The following is a 14516-nucleotide window of genomic DNA, read 5'->3' as shown; positions in this document are numbered from 1 at the left end:
TTAAATTTATAAATATACAAAAATTATACATTTATAAATATACAAAATATAAATATACAAAGTATATATTTATATTGTATATATTATACATATAATTTATATACAAAGTATATATTCAAATGCTTTTTTTAGAAAGAGTAAATATACAGATTTCACTGCTTTATTGCAACAACTAGAAACATATCTTTACTAACTAAGCCATATTCACATATGAGGGATGGATACTGTATGATATTCTAAAAAGCCATGCATATTATTGTGTATTATTTTTAAAATGACCCATATTTCCCAAACACATTAAGATGAAACTGTCTCAAGATATATAAAATGAGCTTTTATAAATTATGTCATGTTTTAAATTACTATTTTTTATTTCAAGCAAAAAAATATTTAGGAAAAGATAATCTTTCTGGGCTAGAGCTGGCAAAATTTCAACTTCAAAAACTAAAACTTGGGGAAGAAGAACTGCAATCCTGCAGCCTGTGAAACAAAAACCACATTCACACATAGACAGACAAGACGAAAAGGCAGAGGGCTATGTACCAGATGAATAAACAAGATAAAACCACAGAAAAACAACTAAATGAAGTGGAGATAGGCAACCTTCCAGAAAAAGAACTCAGAATAATGATAGTGAAGATGATACAGGACCTCGGAAAAAGAACGGAGGCAAAGATCGAGAAGATGTAAGAAATGTTTAACAATGACCTAGAAGAATTAAAGAACAAACAGAGATGAACAATACAATAAATGAAAGGAAGAATAGATTAGAAGGAATCGATAGCAGAATAACTGAGGCAGAAGAACGGATAAGTGACCTGGAAGACAGAATGGTGGAATTCACTGCTGCGGAACAGAATAAAGAAATAAGAATGAAAAGAAATGAAGGCAGCCTAAGAGACCTCTGGGACAATATTAAACACAACAACATTCACATTATAGGGGTTCCAGAAGGAGAAGAGAGAGAGAAAACACCTAAGAAAATATTTGAAGAGATTATAGTCGAAAACTTCCCTAACATGGGAAAGGAAATAGCCACCCAAGTCCAGGAAGCACAGCGAGTCCCATACAGGATAAACCCAAGGAGAAACAGGCTGAGACACACAGTAATCAAATTGGCAAAAATTAAAGACAAAGAAAAATTATTGAAAGCAGCAAGGGAAAAACGACAAATAACATACAAGGGAACTCCCATAAGGTTACCAGCTGATTTCTCAGCAGAAACTCTACATGCCAGAAGGGAGTGGCATGATATACTTAAAGTGATGAAAGGGAAGAACCTACAACCAAGATTACTCTACCCGGCAAGGATCCCATTCAGATTTGAAGGAGAAATCAGAAGCTTAACAGACAAGCAAAAGCTAAGAGAATTCAGCACCACCAAACCAGCTCTACAACAAATGCTAAAGGAACTTCTCTAAGTGGGAAACACAAGAGAAGAAAAGGACCTACAAAAACAAGCCCAAAACAATTAAGAAAATGGTCACAGGAACATACATATTGATAATAACCTTAAACGTGAATGGATTAAATGCTCCAACCAAAAGACACAGGCTTGCTGAATGGATACAAAAGCAAGACCCATATATATGCTGTCTACAAGAGACCCACTTCAGACCTAGGGACACATACAGACTGAAAGTGAGGGGATGGAAAAATATATTCCATGCAAATGGAAATCAAAAGAAAGCTGGAGTAGCTATACTCATATCAGATAAAACAGACTTTAAAATAAAAAATGTTATAAGAGAAAAGGAAAGACACTACATAATGATCAAGGGATCAATCCAAAAAGAAGATATAACAATTATAAATATATATGCACCAAACATAGGAGCACCTCAAGACATAAGGCAACTGCTAACAGCTGTAAAACAGGAAATCGACAGTAACACAATAATAGTGGTGGACTTTAACACCTCACATATACTAATGGACAGATCATCCAAACAGAAAATTAATAAGAAAACACAAGCTTTAAATGACACAATAGACCAAATAGATATAATTGATATTTATAGGACATTCCATCCAAAAACAGGAGATTGCACTTTCTTCTCAAGTGCGCACGGAACATTCTCCAGGATGGATCACATCTTGGGTCACAAATTAAGCCTCAGTAAATTTAAGAAAACTGAAATCATATCAAGCATCTTTTCTGACCACAATGCTATGAGATTAGAATTCAATTACAGGGAAAAAACCGTAACAAACACAAACACATGGAGGCTAAACAATATGTTACTAAATAACCAAGACATCACTGAGGAAATCAGAAAATGCCTAGGGACAAATGAAAATGAAAACACGATGATCCAAAACCCATGGGATGCAGCAAAAGCACTTCAAAGAGGGAAGTTTATAGCAATAAAATCCTACCTCAAGAAACAACAAACATCTCAAATAAACAATCTAACCTTACACCAAAAGGAACTAGAGAAAGAAGAACAAACAAAACCCAAAGTTAGCAGAAGGAAAAAAATCATAAAGATCAGAGCAGAAATAAATGAAATAGAAACAAAGAAAACAATAGCAAAGATTAATAAAACTAAAACCTGGTTCTTTGAGAAGATAAACAAAATGGATAAACCATTAGCCAGACTCATCAATAAAAAGAGGGGGAAGACTCAAATCAATAAAATTAGAAATGAAAAACAAGTTAAAACAGACACCGCAGAAATACAAAGCATCCTAAGAGACTACTACAAGCAACTCTATGCCAATAAAATGGACAACCTGGAAGAAATGGACAAATTCTTAGAAAGGTACAACCTTCCAAGACTGAACCAGGAAGAAATAGAAAATATGAACACACCAATCACAAGTAATGAAATTGAAACTGTGATTAAAAATCTTCCAACAAACAAAAGTCCAGGACCAGATGGCTTCACAGGTGAATTCTACCAAACATTTAGAGAAGAGCTAACATCCATCCTTCTCAAACTCTTCCAAAAAACTGAAGAGGAAGGAACACTCCCAAACTCATTCTATGAGGCCACCCTCAACCTGATACCAAAACCAGACAAAGATATTACAAAAAAAGAAAATTACGGAACAATATCACTCATGAATATAGATGCAAAAATCCTCAACAAAATACTAGCAAACAGTATCCAACAACACATTAAAAGGATCATACACCATGATCAAGTGGGATTTATCCCAAGGATGCAAGGACTTGTCAATATACACAAATTAATCAATGTGATACACCATAGTAACAAATTGAAGAAAAAAAAACCATATGGTCATCTCAATAGATGCAGAAAAAGGATCTGACAAAATTCAACACCCACTTATGATAAAAACTCTCCAGAAAGTGGGCACAGAGGGAACCTACCTCAAAATAATAAAGGCCATATATGACAAACACACAGCAAACATCATTCTCAATGGTGAAAAACTGAAAGCATTTCCACTAAGATCAGGAACAAGACAAGGATGTCCACTCTCACCACTATTATTCAACATAGTTTTGGAAGTCCTAGCCACGGCAATCAGAGAAGAAAAAGAAATTAAAGGAATACAAATTGGAAAAGAAGAAGTAAAACTGTCACTGTTTACAGATGACATGATACTATACATAGAGAATCCTAAAGATGCCACCAGAAAACTACTAGAGTTAATCAATGAATTTGGTAAAGTGGCAGGATACATAATTAATGCACAGAAATCTCTTGCATTCCTACAAACTAATGATGAAAAATCTGAAAGAGAAATTAAGGAAACACTCCCATTTACCACTGTAACAAAAAAGAATAACAAACCGAGGAATAAACCTACCTAGGGAGACAAAAGACCTGTATGCAGAAAACTATAAGACACTGATGAAAGAAATTAAAGATGATACAAACAGGTGGAGAGATATACCATGTTCTTGGATTGGAAAAATCAATATTGTAAAAATGACTATACTACCCAAAGCAATCTACAGATTCAATGCAATACCTATCAAACTACCAATGGCGTTTTTTACAGAACTAGAACAAAAAATCTTAAAATTTGTATAGAGACACAAAAGACCCCAAATAGCCAAAGCAGTCTTGAGCGATAAAAACGTAGCTGGAGGAATCAGACTCCCTGACTTCAGACCATACTACAAAGCTGCAGTAATCAAGACAATATGGTAATGGCACAAAAACAGAAATATAGATCAATGGAACAGAATAGAAAGCCCAGAGATAAACCCATACATCTATGGTCAACTGATCTATGACAAAGGAAGCAAGGATATACAATGGAGAAAAGATAGTCACTTCAATAAGCGGTGCACGGAAAACTGGAGAGCTACATGTAAAAGAATGAAATTAGAACACTCCTTAACACCATACACAAAAATAAACTCAAAATGGATTAGAGACCTAAATGTAAGACCAGACAGTATAAAACGCTTAGAGGAAAAGATAGGAAACAACTCTTTGACGTAAATCACAGCAAGATCTTTACTGATCCACCTCCTAGAGTAATGGAAATAAAAACGAAAATAAACAATTGGGAACTAATGAAACTTAAAAGCTTTTGCACAGCAAAGGGAACTACAAACAGGACTAAAAGACAACCCTCAGAATGGAAGAAAATATTTGCAAATGAATCAACAGACAAAGGATTAATCTCCAAAATATATAAACAGCTCATGCAGCTCAATATTAAAAAAAACAAACAACCCAATCAAAAAATGCACAGAAGACCTAAATAGACATTTCTCCAAAGAAGATATACAGATGGCCAAGAAGCACATGAAAAGCTGCTCAACATCACTAATTATTAGAGAAATGCAAATCAAAACTACGATGAGGTTATCACCTCACACCAGTTAGAATGGGCATCATCAGAAAATCTACAAACAACAAATGCTGGAGAGGGTGTGGAGAAAAGGGAACCCTCTTGCACTGGCTGGTGGGAATGTAAATTGATACAGTCACTATGGAGAACAGTATGGAGGTTCCTTAAAAAACTAAAAACAGAAATACCATATGATTCAGCAATCCCACTGCTGGGCATATACCCAGAGAAAACCATAATTCAAAAAGACACATGCACACCAATGTTCACTGCAGCACTATTTACAATAGACAGGACATGGAAGAAACCTAAATGCCCATCGACAGACGAATGGATAAAGAAGATGTGGTACATATATACAATGGAATATTACTCAGCCATAAAAAGGAACGAAATTGAGTCATCTGTAGAGACGTGGACAGATCTAGAGACTATCATACAGAGTGAAGTAAGTCCAAAAGAGAAAAACAAATATTGTATATTAATGCATATATGTGGAACCTAGAGAAATGGTACAGACGAACCAGTTTTCAGGGCAGATATTGAGACACAGATGTAGAAAACACAAGTATGGACACCAAGGGGGGGAAAGTGGTGGGGGGGGTGGTGGTGGTGTGATGAACTGGGAGATCAGGATTGACATATATACACTAATATGTATAAAATGGATAACTAATAAGAACCTGCTGTATAAAAAAATAAATTAAATAAAACTCAAAAATAAATAAATAAATACATTTTTAAAAAAGTAAAACTTGGATATCTATTCCTTACTCTCAAAAGGTTCAGAAAACCATAATTATACGGAGAGAGAGCATGATAAACATATATGGAACAAAGTTAGTAGTTGAGGGTATTTAAGGGATCTTTGTATTATTCTTGAAACTGTTCTTTAAGTTTGAAATTATTTCAGCATATAAGTTTACAACTTAGCATCTTGTTTACATATGATTACTAGGGTAAATGATGATCCTTAAAAGTACATTTATTTTCTATTTTGCAAACTTTGTTTTTATATCTACAACCCACTTTTTGAGATTTTCACTTTATCTTATTCATTTCTAAGAACTCCAAGCTTATGAAGCGTTTTTCTAATCCATACTCTTCTCAAGAGCCGTTCACCATTTCACTTGTTTATGGTGGTATTTTCCCCCATCTCAAATCTATCTGATGTTTCTTTTAAGCATTTTATTTTATCTTCTGGTTGTGAGATACCCATTTAAAGGTTTAATATATATCTGACTATATTTGCTTCTAGTTTGGAAAAACAAGAAGAGGAAAAGAAGATAGAAATGTATGGCATGGTAGGACTAGGAAGATTATTTACCTATTTCTTTATCTGCTACTCAATTTAAAAGAGATAAATAGTTTTGGTGAATTTTCATTTTTAAAATAGCTTTTAATCTTTTTAATGTGACTATGTACTTCATTTCTGTGGTAGTCATGTAGTTACCACAAAATGAAAGATTAGAGATGCAGACATAGCATATCCATGCAAAAAAGAAAAAAAAATTCGAATATCTGCAAAAATGTTTTACAGATGTAACACTTTCATCAAACTTTTTTTTTGTATATTGAGAAATATCTAAATGTAAAGTGAACATAAAATTTTACCTGGAATGTACTACATTCTAACAGCATGCATGCCTTTTATTTGGTTCTTGAGAACACAGGGACTAAAGAAGTTAGATAAACCTACAGAAGCTATTATATGTTAATATCCCAGATGGAAAATTTCCATTTTAGAAGAGGGATACTACTTTGTTTAAGAGCAGAGGCTTTGGCTCTAAACTAGATGGGTTCAAAATGCAATTCTACTATGAAGTACTGTGGTTTTCTAAAGCAAATTATTTAACATCTCTGAGCCTCAGTTTCCTCATCTGTTAATTAATAACAATACTTACCTCATGGGATTTGGAGAAAGATTAAATAAGGTAATATATGTAAAGCACCTGGAAATGGGACTGGCCCATTCAAAGCACTCAACATGTTAACTGTATTTTGGAACTGTTATGCATATTTGAGTCTCATCTAAAAACCATGCCAAAATTTTAGTCAAAGAGAAAGAAAACTATGAAGAATTTGAGATTAAGATCTCAGAATCAGGGTTTCACATTTATTTTTCACCAAGTGCATGGCTTGTATAAACCCAAAAAGAGACTAGATAAATACATAACACAAGGGAGACCTTCAACATGGTGGAGGAATAAGATGTGGAGATCACCGTCCTCCCCACAAATACATCAGAAATAAATCTACATGTGGAACAACTCCTACAGAATACCTACTGAATGCTGGCAGAAGACCTCAGAATTCCCAAAAGGCAAGAAACTCCCCACGTACATGGCCATGTGGCTGACAAGGTCTTGGTGCTCCGGCCATGTGTCAGGCCTGCGCCAGAGGTGGGAAAGCCAAGTTCAGGACATTGCTCCACCAGAGACCTCCCAGCTCCACGTAATATCAAACGGCAAAAGCTCTCCCAGAGATCTCCATCTCAACGCTAAGACTCAGCTCCACTCAACAACCAGCAATCTACAGTGCTGGACACCCTATGCCAAACAACTAGCAAGACAGGAACACAACACAACCCATTAGCAGAGAGGCTACCTGAAATCATAATAAGGCCACAGACACCAAAAAACACACCACTGGACACGGTCCTGTCCACCAGAAAGACAAGATCCAGCCTCATCCATCACAACACAGGCACTAGTCCCCTCCACCATGAAGCCTACACATCCCACTGAACCAACCTTAGCCACGGGGGGCAGACACCAAAAAGAACAGGAACTACGAGCAGGCAGCCTGAGAAAAGGAGACCCTAAACACAGTAAGTTAAGCAAAATGAGAAGACAGAAACACACAGCAGATGAAGGAGCAAGGTAAAAACCCACCAGACCAAACAAATGAAGAGGAAATAGGCAGTCTACCTGAAAAAGAATTCAGAGTAATGACAGTAAACATGATCCAAAATCTTGGAAATAGAATGGAGAAAATACAATAAACGTTTAATGAGGACCTAGAAGAACTAAAGAGAAAACAAACAATGATGAACAACTCAACAATGAAATTAAAATTCTCTAGAAGGAATCAATAGCAGAATAACTGAGGCAGAAGAACGGATAAGTGAGCTGGAAGATAAAATAGTGGAAATAACTACCAACAGAGCAGAATAAAGAAATAAGAATGAAAAGAATGAAAAGAATTGAGGACAGTCTCAGAGACCTCTGGGACAACATTAAACATACCAACATTCGCATTACAGGGGTCCCAGAAGTACAGAAAAAGAAAGGGACTGAGAAAATATTTGAAAAGATTATAGTTGAAAACTTCCCTAACATGGGAAAGGAAATAGTCAATGAAGTCCAGGAAGCGCAGAGAGTCCCATAAAAGGATAAACCCTTTTATCCCATAAAAGGATAAACCCTTTTATCCCATAAAAGGATAAACACCGAGACACACAGTTTCAAATTGGCAAACATTAAAGACAAAGAAAAAATATTAAAAGCAGCAAGGGAAAAACAACAAATAACATACACGGGAATTCCCATAAGGTTACCAGCTGATCTTTCAGCAGAAACTCTGCAAGCCAGAAGGGAGTGGCAGAACATATTTAAAGTGATGAAAGGCGAAAACCTACAACCAAGATTACTCTACCCAGCGAGGATCTCATTCAGATTCGACAGAGAAATTAAAACCTTTACAGACAAGCAAAAGCTAAGAGAATTCAGCACCCCCAAACCAGCTCTACAACAAATGCTAAAGGAACTTCTCTAGTCAGGAAACACAAGAGAAGAACAAGACCTACAACAACAAACCCAAAACAATAAAGAAACTGGTAACAGGAACATACATATTGATAATTACCTTAAATGTAAAGGGATTAAATGCTCCCACCAAAAGACACAGACTAGCTGAATGGATACAAAAACAAGACCTGTGTATATGCTGTCTACAAGAGACCCACTTCAGACATAGGGACACATACAGACTGAAAGTGAGAGGGTGGAAAAAGATATTCCATGCAAATGGAAATCAAATGAAAGCTGGAGTAGCAATTCTCATATCAGACAAAATAGACTTTAAAATAAAGACTATTACAAGAGACAAAGAAGGACACTACATAATGATCAAGGGATCAATCCAAGAAGAAGATATAACAATTGTAAATACTTATGCACTCAACATAGGAGCATCTCAATATATAAGGCAAATGCTAACAGCCATAAAAGGGGAAATCAACAGTAACACAATAATATTAGGGCACTTTAACACCCCACTTTCACCAAGGACATATCATCCAAAATGAAAATAAATAAGGAAACACAAGCTTTAAATGATACATTAAACAAGATGGACTTAATTGATACTTATAGGGCATTCCCTCCAAAAACAACTGAATACACTTTCTTCTCAAGTACTCATGGAACATTCTCCAGGATAGATCATATCTTGGGCCACAAATCAAGCCTTGGTAAATTTAGGAAAATTGAAATAGTATCAAGTATCTTTTCTGACCACAGTGCTATATGACTAGATAACAATTACAGGAAAAAACCTGTAAAAACTACAAACACATGGTGGCTAAACAATACACTACCAAGAGATCACTGAAGAAATCAAAGAGGAAATCAAAAAATACCTAGAAACAAATGACAAGGAAAACACGACAACACAAAACCTACGGGATGCAGCAAAAGCAGTTCTAAGAGGGAAGTTTATAGCAATAATCCTACCTCCAGAAACAAGAAACACCTCAAATAAACAACCTAACCTTACACCTAAAGCAATCAGAGAAAGAACAAAAAAGACCCAAAGTTAGCAGAAGGAAAGAAATCATAAAGATCAGATCAGAAATAAATGAAAAAGAAATGAAGGAAACGATAGCAAAGATCAATAAAACTAAAATCTGGTTCTTTGAGAAGATAAAATTGATAAACCATTAGCCAGACTCATCAAGAAAAAAAGGGAGAAGACTCAAATCAACAGAATTAGAAATGAAAAAGGAGAAGTAACAACTGACAGCGCAGAAATACAAAGGATCACAAGAGATTACTACATGCAACTCTATGCCAGTAAAATGGACAACCTGGAAGAAATGGACAAATTCTTAGAAAAGCACAACCTTCTGAGACTGATCCAGGAAGAAACAGAAAATATAAACAGACCAATCATAAGTAATGAAATTGAAACTGTGATTAAAAATCTTCCAACAAACAAAACCCCAGGACCAGATGGCTTCACAGGCGAATTCCATCAAACATTTAGAGAAGAGCCAACACCTATCCTTCTCAAACTCTTCCAAAATATAGCAGAGAGAGGAACACTCCCAAACTTATTCTATGAAGCCACCATTACCCTGAAACCAAAACAAGGTAAAGATGTCACAAAGAAAGAAAACTACAGGGCAATATCACTGATGAACACAGATGCAAAAATCGTCAACAAAATACTAGCAAACAGAATCCAACAGCACATTAAACGGATCACACACCATGATCAAATGGGGTTTATCCCAGGAATGCAAGGATTCTTCAATTTATGCAAATCAACCAATGTGATAAACCATATTAACAAATTGAAGGAGAAAAACCATATGATCATCTCAATAGATGCAGAAAAACTTTTTGACAAAATTCAACACCCATTTATGATAAAAACTCTCCAGAAAGTAGGCATAGAGGGAACTTCTCTTAACATAATAAAGGCCATGTATGACAAACCCACAGCCAACATCATTCTCAATGGTAAAAAACTGAAAACATTTCCTCTAAGATCAGGAACAAGAGAAGGTTGTCCACTCTCACCACTATTATTCAACATAGTTTTGGAAGTTTTAGCCACAGCAATCAGAGAAGAAAAAGAAATAAAAGGAATACAAATTGGAAAAGAAGAAGTAAAACTGTCACTGTTTGCAGATGACATGATACAATACATAGAGAATCCTAAAGATGCTACCAGAAAACTACTATAGCTAATCAATTAATTTGGTAAACTAGCAGGCTACAAAATTAATGCACAGAAATCTCTTGCGTTCCTATACACTAATGATGAAAAATCTGAAAGAAAAATTAAGGAAACACTCCCATTTACCATTGCAACAAAAAGAATAAAATACCTAGGAATAAACCTACCTTAAGGAGACAAAAGACCTGTATGCAGAAAACTATAAAACAATGATGAAAGAAATTAAAGATGATACAAACAGATGGAGAAATATACCAGGTTCTTGGATTGGAAGAACCAACATTATCAAAATGACTATACTACCCAAAGCAATCTACAAATTTAATGCAATGCCTATCAAACTCCCAATGGCACTTTTTACAGAACTAGAACAAAAAATTTCACAATTTGTATGGAAACACAAAAGACCCCGAATAGCCAAAGCCATATTGAGAAAGAAAAACGGAGCTGGAGGAATCAGACTCCCTGACTTCAGACTATACTACAAAGCTACAGTAATCAAGACAGTATGATACTGGCACAAAAACAGAAATATAGATCAATGGAACAGGATAGAAAGCCCAGAGATAAACCCATGCACATATGGTCACCTTATCTTTGATAAAGGGGGCAAGAATATACAATGGAGAATATACAGTCTCTTCAATAAGTGGTGCTGGCAAAACTGGACAGCTACATGTAAAAGAATGAAATTAGAACACTCCCTAACACCATACACAAAAATCAACTCCAAATGGATTAAAGACCTAAATGTAAGGCCAGACACTATAAAACTCTTAGAGGAAAACATAGGCAGAACACTCTATGACATACATCACAGCAAGATCCTTTTTCACCCACTTCCTAGAAAAATGGAAATAAAAACAAAAACAAACGGGACCTAATGAAACTTAAAAGGTTTTGCACAGCAAAGGAAAACATGAACAAGATGAAAAGACAACCCTCAGAATGGGAGAAAATATTTGCAAATTAAGCAACTGACAAAGGATTAATCTCCAAAATTTACAAGCAGCTCATGCAGCTCATGTCAAAAAAACAAACAACCCAATCCAAACATGGGCAGAAGACCTAAATAGACATTTCTCCAAAGAAGATATACAGATTGCCAACAAACACATGAAAGGATGCTCAACATCACTAATCATTAGAGAAATGCAAATCAAAACTACAATGAGGTATCACCTCACACCAGTCAGAATGGCCATCATCAAAACTTCTACAAACAATAAATGCTGGAGAGGGTGTGGAGAAATGGGAACCCTCTTGCACTGTTGGTGGGAATGTAAAGCAATACAGTCACTATGGAGAAGAGTATGGAGGTTCCTTAAAACACTAAAAATAGAACTGCCATATGACCCAGCAATCCCACTACTGGGCATATAACCTCGAAAACCATAATTCAAAAAGAGTCATGTACCACAATGCTCATTGCAACTCTATTTTCAATAGCCAGGACATGGAAGCAACCTAAGTGTTCATCGACAGATGAATCGATAACGAAGATGTGGCATATATATACAATAGAATATTACTCAACCATAAAAAGAAATGAAATTGAGTCATTTGTAGTGAGGTGGATGGACCTAGAGACTGTCACACAGAGTGAAGTAAGTCAGAAAGAGAAAAATAAGTATCGTATGGTAACACATATATATGGAATTTTTTTAAAAAAATGGTTCTGAAGAACCAAGGGGCAGGACAGGAATAAAGACGCAGACGTAGAGAACGGACTTGAGGACATGGGGAGGGGGAAGGGTAAGCTGGGACTAAGTGAGAGAGTGGCATGGACATATACACACTACCAAATGTAAAATAGATAGCTAGTGGGAAGCAGCCGCATAGTACAAGGAGATCAGCTTGGTGCTTTGTGACCACCTAGAGGGGTGGAATAGGGAGGGTGGGAGGGAGACGCAAGAGGGAGGAGATATGGGAAAATATGTATATGTATAGCTGATTCACTTTGCTATAAAGCAGAAACTAACACACCATTGTAAAGCAATTATACTCCAATAAAATGTTAAAAAAAATACATAACACAAAAACTATTGAAAATGTAGAAGAAAAAAAAAAAGGGGGCTTTCCTGGTGGTGCAGTAGTTAAGAATCCACTTGCCAATGCAGGGGACACGGGTTCGAGCCCTGGTCCGGGAAGATCCCACATGCCGTGGAGCAACTAAGTCCAGGGACCACAACTACTGAGCCTGCGCTCTACAGCCCATGAGCCACAACTACTAAGCCCGCATGCCACAACTACTGAAGCTCCTGCACCTAGAGCCTGCACTCTGCAACAAGAGAAGCCACTGCAATGAGAAGCCCGCAGACCGCAACAAAGAGTACCCCCCACTCACCTCAACTAGAGAAAGCCCGCGCGCAGCAACGAAGACCCAATACAGCCAAACATAAATAAATAAAATAATTAAATTTAAAAAGAAGAAAATGTAGGAATAACTTCATTAAAAACACACAAATAGAAGCTTTCCATATACCTTTTTCAATATAAAATAGCCCAAGCATGCCAAAAATAAAAGCATAATGTAAAACCACAAATAACAAACTCTAAAAAAATGTAAACACTTTCATTGCTAAATAGAGAAGGTAAATTTTTTATATTAATAGAACATGCACAAAAATTTGCCATGTACTTACCCTCATAAAAATCATAAAATTATTCACAATATTGTTGGCAATGTTATTTTATCATGATCCAACAAAATAAGAAATAAAAATAAAAATAGTTACAAAAATGTTATAACACTTGAGAATTAAGAACTCTGATAATCCATGGGTAGAAAGAAATCAAAACAAATTACAAATTATATCAATGCTATAGATACAAAAACACATCAATCCAAAACTATAGGATACAATGAGAATTATACTAAGAAGAAACATTACAGTCTTCTTTCCCTTTATTATTAAAGAAGAAACTCACTAATCTTAATAAAGAAACATAGTACTTGTAGCACAAATCTTACAAAATCAGAAAAAATAATTTAGCTGAAAAAGGTAAAATAAATTGATCAAGGTAAAAGTTCAAATTGATGAAGTAAGAATAAAGTTTAATAGCCATTAAAACAATCTAAAGGCTAATACTTCTAAAAGCTCAATAAACAGGGAAACCCCTCTTGAGTCTGTTCATGGGGAAAAAAAGTGTGTGTGTGTGTGTGTGTGTGTGTGTGTGTGTATGATTAGAAAAAAAAAGGGAAACATCCAGAAGAAATTAAAATAAGTACTTAAGAATATGTAGGTATATGGCAAACAATTTGTTAACCCAAGGGAAAGGAATAATTCCCCAGAAAAGATAAACTATTAAAAACTGAAACAAATAGAAGTAGAAAGCTTGAATAATTTTCATAAAAGAGTTTGAAAGAAGGGTTTTAAAGTTACCATTTTTAAAGAGACCAGCATCAGGTGGCTTCACCATAGAGTTCCATGTAATTTTTAAGGAGCAAAACTATTATTTTTTTTTTTCCTTCATTCACAATTTTTATTTCTTGCAGTGAACTTTTTATATCTTCAAAGTCAATTTATCTTTAAAAAAATTAATACTTCTTATTCATTGTACAATCCATCCCCCCTCCCCCAAGGAAAACAAATTCGGGAAGGAGTCATTTAGGGGGCAGTTGAAATAGGTACTATAGTTTCGTGACAAAGGCTTCCCAGCTCACCATCCTGTACATATACAACAAAATGGCAGCACCTCAAGTTCACCTAAATGAAGTTAGGTTAACTATTATTTAAACTATTCCAAGCCATAGAAAAATATTA

The 14516-nt window shown here is 35.4% G+C and overlaps 1 protein-coding gene across 2 annotated transcripts in view; it reads right to left on the bottom strand.

Annotated features, from left to right (window-relative positions):
- The window catches only part of DTWD2 (DTW domain containing 2), a 194552-nt gene that overhangs the window by 144091 nt on the left and 35945 nt on the right, over positions 1-14516 (bottom strand). The gene's annotated exons all lie outside the window — the stretch shown is intronic.

The sequence above is a fragment of the Balaenoptera physalus genome (genome assembly GCF_965194825.1).
Source record: "Balaenoptera physalus genome assembly, chromosome: 3".
NCBI lineage: Eukaryota > Metazoa > Chordata > Mammalia > Artiodactyla > Balaenopteridae > Balaenoptera > Balaenoptera physalus.
This window is presented reverse-complemented; position numbering and strand designations above follow the sequence as displayed.